Source organism: Hydra vulgaris, chromosome 15 (genome assembly GCF_038396675.1).
Source record: "Hydra vulgaris chromosome 15, alternate assembly HydraT2T_AEP".
Classification (NCBI taxonomy): domain Eukaryota; kingdom Metazoa; phylum Cnidaria; class Hydrozoa; order Anthoathecata; family Hydridae; genus Hydra; species Hydra vulgaris.
This window is the reverse complement of record NC_088934.1, coordinates 39,545,001-39,555,844: the sequence shown is the minus strand read 5'-3', so window position 1 is coordinate 39,555,844 and position 10,844 is coordinate 39,545,001. Positions and strand designations below refer to the sequence as shown.

Genomic DNA, 10,844 nt, shown 5'->3' with positions numbered 1-10,844 from the left:
AAAAATTTGCAAGCCATAAAACTTGCTGTACCATATTTGCAAGCTACAAAACTTGCTGTACCATATTTGCAAGCAACAAAACTTGCGGTACTCATTTTGCAAGCCATAAAACTTGCTGTACCATATTTGCAAGCTACAAAACTTGCGGTACTCATTTTGCAAGCCATAAAATTTGCTGTACCATATTTGCAAGCTACAAAACTTGCGGTACTCATTTTGCAAGCCATAAAACTTGTTGCACCATATTTGCAAGCTACAAAACTTGTGGTACTCATTTTGTAAGCCATAAAACTTTCCGCCTAGGTTGACCTCTTCTGCCACAACCACTTGCAGTACCTCTGCTGCTGTCCCCAGCACTCCTGTTTGGGGGATAATAGGGCCATCTAAAAAGAGGGTCATCATTGCCCCCAAACTGGATCCAACGCAAATATGATCTGTTGCTGGTGGGTCCAGGATGCTGGGTCCTGTAAACCCTGTAGGCTTCATATGTAAGCTCTAAAAGCAAATAAATAATAATTATATTAGTAACAAATGGCATTATGTAACACTTAATAAAAATTTTTTACTTGTTAAAGTAAAATCTAAATATATAAATTTATTGACTAATAAATCACTGATAGGTAAACAAATTTTTAATAAGAGTAAAAATTTCAATACTGCTAGTGATTTTCCTTTTATGAGAATTCAAATGAAAACACAATATAAATGTATTAAACAGTGTATATTAATTGGAATAATAAAAATTTGATAACCATTCAGATACATTTTTAATACATAAATTTACCAGCAGAAGGTTGAGCAGGTGGAACTAAAGGTAGAAAAAGTTGTCATTTAAAGATATTGCAATTGCTAAGAAATGCGCACTCATATTAAAAAGTAATAGTTTTTAGACATACCACTTGTTGCAGTTAAAGTTGGAACTAAGGTTAAAAGATGGTTATAAAAAATAAATGTTGCATTTGATAAGGAATGCATAACAGGTTTTTAGAACTTACCAACTGTACCAGATGAAGATGGTTCTAAAGTTAAAAAAGGAGTAAGACACCGCAAAAAAAAATAAGTTTAGCATTAAATATATTCACGGAATAAAAATTCCTGGTTTTCAAAATTACTAACTATAGCAAGTGATGAAAAGAGAGTTAAACAAAATATGAGTTAAACCTAGACACACATGTTTAAACTTTTGTTACTATGATTCATAACAAAAGTTATAATATACAAACTTACCAATGGTAGACCTTGTCGATTCAACTAAAGGTAACAAAAAAATTGTACGATAAAAAATAACACCTTGTAATTGCCAAAAGTAAGTTCAAAAAATAACAACTAAAAGATTAAAATATAAAGATTATATGTATATAAACAAGAAGCTAACATTAGGAATGGGTATATACTTATGTAAACAATAAATATATATAAACTAGTATACATCAAGAAAAAGGTATAGACAATAATAATTATATCTTATATTTAAAAAAACTTTAGAAACATTAAGTTAATGCAAAAATGTTATGGGAACTATACTTAAGAAATCTCAAAAAATCTATAATGATAGTGCTAGGATCTAAACAAGAAGCAAATATTAGACATGTTTGTATAATTATTTAAATAATATTTACAGGATGAAGTAGTATACAACAGGAAAATAATAAAAGAAGATGAGTGTAATTTTTATACCATTTTTAAACTAAACACCAAAAAATATGTCTGTTAAGAATAAATCAATATAAATTCGATTTGTAGACTTCTATAGAAATTAAAAGAAAAGAAGCAAATTATACAAATCATAAAATAATTTATTTTTAACAAAGTATTTGTTAATATACAAATAAGTATTATTAATACTTATTTGTGTATTAACAAATTTTTATACTTATATGATGTTTTAATGAACCTGTGAAATGATACTTTAATCTATCAATAAAATCAAAACAGTTTTAATTTAATAGTATTAGATTAAAACTGTATTATTAAAAATGTGTTACTAAAAATGTATTAGTAATACATTAATCTTTTTATACTTAAGAATCTCTTACTAAGATAAACAAAAAGAGTAAGGTTTTTACATTTATGTTTTTGTTTTAAAAATAGTTAGCAATAATATAATTATGAAAAAAAAAATTTGCTTACTATCTGTTAGAGAATCTATATATTTTTGTAAGTCTTTCTTTTCCATTTTATCTGTTTTTCTGTTATCTGTTATCTAATAATAAAAATAATGCAGAAAAAAAATTGTTTTTCTAAGAACTGGCCCCCCTATCCGCCCCCGTATTTATATAGTTCGCTGTTACCGAAAAAAAAATTCATTAAAACAGAAATTAGGTACCAAAAGTGTTGCACTTAGTTATATATCTGCTCCCATTTTTTATTGGCTGAAATTTGGCAGGTAAAAAGAAAATACATGTAGAAAGTAGAATAAATAATAAAAAAAGCGGGCTCAACATTTCTTTGATACGAAATTAATGTGAGAACATCGACTAAATTTTCATAGAAAATTGTCAGCAAAAAAATTCATAAAAGAGTTAGGCAACCATACTTAAAAATAATATAAGAATCAAGCTTGACCTTTCTTCTTTCAAAAAATATCCTATGTTTATATGTGTTTCTAAAAAGAAATACCTCAAAAAAACGTTTGCCTAAGGCTACCTAAAAAAAGTGGTATTTGTAGAATAACACATAGTAAACTATCTGCTCCCTTTTTTTTTTCTTTGAAAATTGGCATGTGCTTAGAAAATGCATGTAGAAAGTTAAATCAATAATAAAAAAAGCGGGCTCAACATTTCTTCTACTATAAATTAATGTGAGAACATATACTATATTTTCAGGACCATAACAAACCATGAAAAATTAGTAACCATACATTAAAAGCCACATAAAAATCAAGATTAACCCTTCTTCTTTCAGAAAAATATCTAGGTTTATATATGTTTCTAAAAAGAAACACCACAAAAAAACGTTTGTCTGACGCTACCTTAAAAAAAGTGAAAAAAACGTGGAACAAAATTTTAGCACAAAAATCGGCTCCGTAAAACGCGATTTCCGCGTACCTACATATATATTTGTGTGTGTGTGTGTGTATGTGTGTATTAATATATACTAGTTAGCTATATAAACTCTATTATACATATATATATATATATATATATATATATATATATATATATATATATATATATATATGTATGTATAAATATACATATATATATATATATGTATGTATAAATATACATATATATATATATATATATATATATATATATATATATATATATATATATATATATATATATATATATATATATACATATAGATATATAGATACATATTGTATATTTATATATTGTTATTATATTTTTTCTTTGATAGAAAAAAAATTATTATTTTGTGCATACAGTTACATAATATGGTTAGAAAATACAAACGTCTAACTCATCGACAATCCTGGGAAAAAAAATTCAATGATAGCAGCTATTGAACCAGTAATAAAGAAGGAAATGGGGTATAAGAAGGCATCGTTAATGTTTTGTATCCCAACAACGACACTGCAAGACAGAATAAAAAGACTTCAGCAAGGGAGTTTAGAACTAAGTAGTTGTTCAGTAAAAAAACTTGGGAATTTTAAATCAGTTTTTAACCTTGAACAAGAGTAAGAGTTAGCTAAACATCTAATTTTTCTAGAGAGTTGCTTGTTTCCAGTTACAATGAAAGATTTGAGAGAATTGGCATTTCAGCTAGCTGAAAAGAACAAGATGTCACATAGCTTTAACAAAAAATCAGGAATGGCAGGCTACCAGTGGGCAGAAAGCTTTTTAAAACACAATCCTGTTATTTCTTTGGGTATACCAGAGGGAACTTCTGGAGCTAGACCAATGGGATTTAACCGACCTGCTGTGAATAAAATTTTGAACTATTAACTAAAAGCATAGATGAAAATAACATAACTCCAAATAATATATATAATGTTAACGAGACAGGAATTTCTTCAGTACCAAAAAAGTGTCAAAAGTAATTGCTAAGATGGGTAAAAAACAAGTTGGAACTCTAACATCAGCTGAACGAGGGAAAATCATAACAATCAAAATGTGTATGAGTGCCTCTGGTATATATACGTGCCCCCTTGATTATTTTCCCCCATGTCAGAGCTCCCAAGAATGTTGATATTATCGAAAAAGCTCCTCCGGGTACTATTGCATCATATCACTCTAGTGGTTGGATGCAAACAGATATATTTTTGATATAGATATATCTGTTTGCATCCAACCTAGTGGTTGGATGCAAACAGATATATCTTTTGTAATGCCATCCAAAAAAAGACCTGTACTGCTATTATTAGATGTTCATGCAACACATACAAAAAATATAGAGTTCATAATGAAAGAACGTGAAAATCGTGTTACTGTTATTTACTTTCCACCACATTGTTCACACCATCTGCAGCCGCTAGATGTCTCCTTAATGGCACCATTTAGTAGCAACTATTCGAACGAAGTTTGGCTGCGTACACATTATACTAGAGTTGTGACCGGATATCAGATTCCAGAACTATTTGGAATAGCTTATATGAAATCTGCAAACATGTTGACAGCTGTAAATTGTTTCAGAAAGACTGGAATAAGTCCACTTAATCCTGAAGTTTTTGATGATTGGATGTTTGAGCCTTCAGAAACAACCAACAGGTCATTTCCTGAGATGGATTCAGCAACACCAAATCTAACTACCAAGTCTCAAACACCAACTATTTCACTGCAAGAATTATCCCTGACATCTTGCTCTGAATCAGAAACTTGTACTACGAAAAGTATACCCCCAGCGATTTTTGCGATTTGTGTTTAATAACATTTTCAAAAACTGTTGTATTTTTTTCTAAATTGCTAAAATTAAAAGCTTTTTTTTGTTGTTGTTGTTTGTTGAAATACACTGATAAAAAAACACAGGTCGTTTTTATTTTCATATTTCATTAATCTAAACCTTACGGGGGCTGTTATGACCCCACTTCCCTATATATAAATATATATATATATATATATATATATATATATATATATATATATATATATATATATATATATATATATATATATATATATATATATATATATAGATATATGTATAGTTCTATAGTTTGTTGGCTTTAGGAAGAGCGGAAGGAAAAAAGTGATTCTTACGCCAACACATACGTCACTTTTAATTACTTTTGACTTTCGTCCAACATTTCCGTGTTGGACGAAAGTAAAAACCATTAATTTAATTACAAATTAATCGTTTTTTAAAAAAACCACAAAAACGCAAATTTAATTGACCAGAATGTTTTTAAAAACATTCTGAATGTTTTTATAACATTTTGAATGTTTTTAACAATATAAACAATGTTTTTATTTTTATTTTTTTTAATAAAATGTTTTTATTTTTATTTTTTTTAATAAAATGTTTTTATTTTTATTTTTTTTACTGTAAATCATGCGCGGAGTGTTGCTACATCGACTATCTTATAGCCTGACTCGCAAGGGAGTGCTGCTACATCGACTGACAAATAGCCTGACTCGCAAGGGAGTGCTGCTACATCGACTGACAAATAGCCTGACTCGCAAGGGAGTGCTGCTACATCGACTGACAAATAGCCTGACCCGCAAGGGAGTGCTGCTACATCGACTGAGGGTTTGGTTGGGGCAGGCAGTCTATCATTATTAAAAAAAAAAAATTCCGGTCTTGCATTTTAATTTTTACTTTTTGTCAACAAAATATCGAAAAAACTTTCGGACAACACCTAAGGGTTCTATATATATATATATATATATATATATATATATATATATATATATATATATATATATATATATATATATATATATATATATATAATAATATAATATATATATATATATATATATGTATATATATATACATATACTAATGAGTCTTTATATATATATATATATATCTATATATATCTATATATATATCTATATATATATATATATATATATATATATATATATATATATATATATATATATATATATATATATATATATATATCTATATATATATATATATATATATCTATATATATATCTATATATATATATATATATATATATATATATATATATATATATATATATATATATATACAACCCTTAGATGTTGTCCGAAAGTTTTTTCGATATTTTGTTGACAAAAAGTAAAAATTAAAATGCAAGACCGGAATTTTTTTTTTTTAATAATGATAGACTGCCTGCCCTAACCAAACCCTCAGTCGATGTAGCAGCACTCCCTTGCGGGTCAGGCTATTTGTCAGTCGATGTAGCAGCACTCCCTTGCGAGTCAGGCTATTTGTCAGTCGATGTAGCAGCACTCCCTTGCGAGTCAGGCTATTTGTCAGTCGATGTAGCAGCACTCCCTTGCGAGTCAGGCTATAAGATAGTCGATGTAGCAACACTCCGCGCATGATTTTCAGTAAAAAAAATAAAAATAAAAACATTTTATTAAAAAAAATAAAAATAAAAACATTTTATTAAAAAAAAAAAAATAAAAACATTGTTTATATTGTTAAAAACATTCACAATGTTTTTAAAACATTCTGGTCAATTAAATTTGCGTTTTTGTGGTTTTTTTAAAAAACGATTAATTTGTAATTAAATTAATGGTTTTTACTTTCGTCCAACACGGAAATGTTGGACGAAAGTTAAAAGTAATTAAAAGTGACGTATATGTTGGCGTAAGAATCACTTTTTTCCTTCCGCTCTTCCCAAAGCCAACAAACTATAGATCTATATATATATATATATATATATATATATATATATATATATATATATATATATATATATATATATATATATATATATATATATATATATATATATACAGTGCCGGTTTTAACACTACCAGCGCCCCACAGTGGGCCAGAATCCCATTTTTTTGGAAAAAAGTCATAACTTTTTTTCCTTTCATCCATAGGCCTCAAAAATTTGTATATAAAGTAATTGGATGATTATAAATTAAGTAAGCATGGTTTTTGGTGGTTGCCATAGCAACCCCGATTGCATAGAAACACATATTTATGCTTAGTTCCAAAGAGTTATTTTTAGCCAAATGTTTCTGAACTTGTTTTGCAAATTAAAATAATTTGATGATTCTAATATAATTGAGCATAACTATTTGTTTTAATTTACAGTCACACTTTAATATTAGTACACACATTTCCAAAATTATTAAGATTAAATACAAAAAATAAAAAAGACACATCTATAAACTAATATAATCTGTGGATGACATCAATAAGTCAATAACTCCTGGTGGTAAGTTTTTCGTTTTGGTGTTACTTCCTGCTGTCTTTCTCAGAGATGCAATAAATGGATCGGATGTACACAGTAGTCGATTTAACAAATCTTGGTTCGTTTTCACACGAGATGATTTTCTTGCAAAATGTTCACGATAGTTTTGAAAGTCTTTATTGCGCGCTTCTTGAGCTTCTTCAGAATACATACCAATGGGTAATGCTAAAGTTTTAATAATTTCAGAACCATGAATTAAAATTTTGTGCAGAGATTGTGGCATATAGTACCAAGGAAAATGATGAACGTAAAGACGAGCTGTTTTTAAACAGAAAGCCTCAAATTTTTCAGTGTCAATGTCTAAACCACATGAAATTGTTGCCAATATAATATGAAAATTTAGAACCAGTTCAACATCAATATTTAAAATTTCTGCAAACTTTTCTGCATTTTGAAATGCTCTTCGAGCCGTATTTCCATCATTTGATGTTCCACTACCACTAGATTTCGGAACATCAACTATCAAGCCCATTTCATCTTTAAATCTATTTTGAATTTGTTGTTTCAGAGCCTTTACTTTAGATTTATCTTCTACTGTTCTTGCCTGCCACTTTTTCAAAGTCATTTTATATCCAATATGTAATAAACATATCCAAGCATGTAAGGATAAAAAACGTATCCAAGCATGTAAGGATGATAAACCATATGAATAACTGCCTGTCATATCGTTTTTCAAAATCATTTTTTCAATATCATTCATTACTTTGGGACTTGCCCCACATACAATACAGCATTGACTAGAATTTGTAACATCTGAAAGAGCAGTGTGAACTTTTCCATCAATCATAGTAATTTGTATTATATGATGTATTTTGATTTTTTTGTTATTTATATCAACTTCAGTATCTTTCAAGTTTGAAATCTCAAGCCTAATGAGATCCTCCTCTGATTTAGAAACTGCTGCCGTTTCTTTTTCAAATTTAAAACGCAGAGGTCTATAGTACATTGTTGATGATGGTCGTGGGTTTCGCCAAGCTGGGTAACGTTTTCCATTTGAAAAGCCACACAAGTCCAATGGTACTAGGCAAGTAATAAAAAGTGCCTGCTCATCGTTTAAATTTCTTGTTACTGTTTCTTGCGATATTTGTTTATATATGGAATGTCTTGTGGCACCATCAAAGCCTACTTTGTATCTCAGAGAAAGAAAGACTATCTGGAGTGCCTTCAGTGCTAAGGACATCATACTGTGCCTGGCATATTCTATTTGATGTATGATCCACCAAAGCTTGCAGTTTTATTTCAGCTGAAAAATCTGAGACAGATATATCTGCAGGATAGCATAACAACTTTGCATCTCGAACATCATTATATGGCGGATATATATCAAATCCCTTTTCAACTGCTTGATTTCTAATAATTTTGTAGGAAGCTTTTGTTAATTTAGCATCTAAAAGAAGACAAAGAGCTTCATCTTTAGACATTCTAAAATCTTTTTTTGAGGTTTTTTCAATTGGATTTTCTTTTCTCCTTTTAATTTCTGAAGCAAATTGCAACGCAGAAGCAGAATACATTTCAGTTAAGTGACTAACTTTATGTTTTTTGGTTTTAGTAGAGTAGTCATCAAAGTTTGCCTTAATTGGCCTTCCAATAGGTATTGGTGTTATATTTATATCTTCAGGAACATGGCTTTGGAGCCATTTTTCATTCTTTTTTTCAAATCGAGCCATGTTGCTATCTGACTTGCGCCACCTATCTCTTAGATGTGCTAGTATAGTTCCTAATTGCTTCTTGTTACAATCCAAATTCATTGCCTCAATAAGTGTTCCCTCAATACCACAGTCAGATATTTGTAGATTATTACGCTTGTGCACTAAGAATTCATAGATATCAAAATATTTCATTTTCATCCTACAAATACAAAAAATATATTATTCATGAGACATTTGGACAACCAGACATAAAACAAGCTCCACATATTTACATGTTCATTTTAATGTGATAAAAAAGATGTTTTGCTGAAAAATTACAATGATTGGAGCCTGGGAACACAAAAAAAACCAGAATGTTGGCCCCCCTGTCCCAAACATGCAACTCATAAAAATTATGTATAGAGACGCAGTCGACATCCGTCGACAATAGGTAAAATATATATCGATTATGTACATATTAGAAAAGATATTTCAAGTCTCAAATTTCTGGAGGACCTTGGAGCGCAAAAGTATTTTATTATTTAAGTGAAGTTTTCACTAAGAAAAGTACTTTAAATACGCAATCATTAGAAATCAATTTATTTGATATAAATTACGTGCAAAATAACTTTGCAATAAACCATTTGATAGATAATACTTAGTTTTATTAAATTATGCAATAAAAAAATGACGATCTAAATATTAATAAATTTTTTTTGCTTATTAGTAACACGAAAAATATTATTAAATAAATTAAAAAATTGAAAAAATTAAAAAACATCTTTTTTAAAAACAGTTAAAAATGCAAACGACATGACAGTTATGCAGAAATATATACATTTTATAAAAGCCAGATGTTTAAGCTATAAAATGGTATATAATAATGTCATTTTTGAGAATGTTTTTTAAATACTTTTTTCCACCATCTGGCCCACTGTGCGCCCTGGGCGAGATTTCTACGGCGCCCCTAGCTCAATTTAACCCCACTCAAAAAAAAGGCAAAGGGTAAAATAACCAATTAGTTTCGCCCCTTTATATTCGGCGCCCTGGGCCATCGCCCAACCAGGCCTTACCCTAACGCCGCCACTGTATATATATATATATATATATATATATATATATATATATATATATATATATATATATATATATATATATATATATGTGTGTGTGTGTGTGTGTGTGTGAGAGTGTGTATATATTGTTATTACAACTTTATTATAGTATTCTGTCATTTTTGATTTAGATATCGCTGATGAAGAAATAACAATTGAAAGTCAAACTAATTACACAGATGAAATTGTATATATATATATATATATATATATATATATATATATATATATATATATATATATATATATATATATATATATATATATATATATATATATATATATATATATATATATATATATATATATATATACATATATATATATATACATATATATATATATATATATTTTTTTTTTTAAATTTTCCGTTTTTGTTACAATTAAATTCCGTAATATAATACAATATACTCTTATTCTTTCAAAAATAATCCAGTTATAAATATAAAAAAAAAAATCAAAGACAAAATAATAAGAGATAGTTATACAAAAGTATATAAAAACGCGGGAAACTTGCAGAAGACCATTAAGTCTTATCATCAAAAACCGTTGTACTAGTTATGTTTTTACAATATTAAATTCCTATAATATTGTTAAAAGCAAAACTTAATTAACTAAGGTAAATAGTGTTAACACCAAAAACATTCAATGTAAAAAGACAAGAACAAATAAAACAAACAGTCAAAGAAACAAAAACAAAACAAAGCAGTTTAAAAGAAATCATTAATAAGATTTTTATACTTTGAAATACTCTTTTTTATTAG

The 10,844-nt window shown here is 28.2% G+C and overlaps 1 long non-coding RNA gene across 1 annotated transcript; it reads right to left on the bottom strand.

Annotated features, from left to right (window-relative positions):
- Nucleotides 1-303: 303 nt before the first annotated feature.
- Nucleotides 304-1,300, bottom strand: LOC136092246 (uncharacterized). The gene is made up of 3 exons (XR_010644292.1): nt 1,228-1,300; nt 775-1,019; nt 304-495 (listed from the first exon to the last, which is right to left on the bottom strand). It is a non-coding gene; the product is annotated as an uncharacterized LOC136092246 (long non-coding RNA).
- Nucleotides 1,301-10,844: the final 9,544 nt, after the last annotated feature.